This window comes from Cibotium barometz, chromosome 32 (genome assembly GCF_041138505.1).
Source record: "Cibotium barometz isolate CiBa-2024 chromosome 32, ASM4113850v1, whole genome shotgun sequence".
In the NCBI taxonomy this organism is placed as follows: Eukaryota; Viridiplantae; Streptophyta; class Polypodiopsida; order Cyatheales; family Cibotiaceae; genus Cibotium; species Cibotium barometz.
Genome location: NC_141077.1, coordinates 24212440 through 24213670, shown reverse-complemented (window position 1 = coordinate 24213670; position 1231 = coordinate 24212440). Strand labels below are relative to the sequence as shown.

At 53.5% G+C, this 1231-nt stretch overlaps 1 non-coding gene across 1 annotated transcript; it reads right to left on the bottom strand.

The window, feature by feature from the left end:
* Positions 1-566: 566 nt before the first annotated feature.
* Positions 567-765, bottom strand: LOC147619993 (U2 spliceosomal RNA). Its single transcript, XR_015261808.1, has one exon. It is a non-coding gene; the product is annotated as a U2 spliceosomal RNA (small nuclear RNA).
* Positions 766-1231: the final 466 nt, after the last annotated feature.

Genomic DNA, 1231 nt, shown 5'->3' with positions numbered 1-1231 from the left:
AGCATTGGGGAAGAAATGGCAGTCCTTATCCCTTGCGGAGGTGCAATGTGACCGTTTTCCAAAGCTTCAGTTCAATGGCTCTGCTCTTCTCTGCAGCCAGCCCGCCTCCGAGAATGACCTGTTGTATGCAGTGACAGTCTTGAGTGGTGCACAGCACCATCATCAACACCCAGATGCAAGAAGCCTTAGAGGGACCGGTCCCCCTTTTGCCTTGCCTCTACACGACGCAACCTGAGTGTCCGGACACAGCTCTTCTGCGCCAAGAGTGTGGCCGGCTCAAGCCGTGTGCCAAGCGCCTGCGCTTGCGCTTGGCTACACTTGCCACTTCCGCTAGCAAATTACAAGCAGCAGGCAGGCAGACGATGACAACTAATTGCCTGCAAGGCTCATATGAGATGGGGAAAAATACCTCGTGCGTCGCCCGACTGACTCTGCTGTGGAACGTCGCCCGACTGACTCTGGTTTCCACAGCAGCAGGAAACAAAACACCAGCACCAGCAAGCAGAGAGAGAGAGAGAGAGAGAGAGCGAGCGAGCATCCACATTGGGTCTTGATGTTGGGAGGGGGGGGGGTGCGCCGGGCCTCTGAGGCAGTGCAATACAGAGGCGACGCGCGCAGCCCCCGGGCAGCAAGCTGCCGGGAGGGGGCTGCCCCCGTGGAAGAAATTAGGTTAATATCATGTGGCCCGATGGGCCACGTATCAGATATTAAACTGATAAGAACAGATACTACACTTGATCTTAGCCAAAAGGCCGAGAAAGGTATGAACTTGAAGGCGCTCACCCCACCCCTTTTATACCAGCGCTTTCCTTTCCTGCCGCCGTGTGGGATAAGTTAACCAACGTCCTTCTTGAACCCGCTCTCTCTATCCTCCCCACCCCCAAAGGTTTTTGCCTCTTGTGCATCTTGCTTCTTGCATTACGTTCCTCGGGCCGAACTTCCGCGGAGTTGCATGATGCTCATTGGTTCGGTTTGTCTTGGCCGCCCGCGTACCCAAGTAGCAACCTCGGGTGTGGTGTACTTCCTTTGTTGTTCAAAACCCCCCTGAAACAAACCTAGGGTGGTGCAAAAAGTGTTAATGAAGCAAATGGTATCATTCATTTCTGATGTTGGAGGACAAAGTTTTCCTTCTCAACAGATCCTTGGTATAGCTGGTGGGATCCCAATCACGCTAGGGTGCTACGAAAGGTTCCGAAAAAATGAAGCAGACGCTTTCTGATCTTGGAGGAGA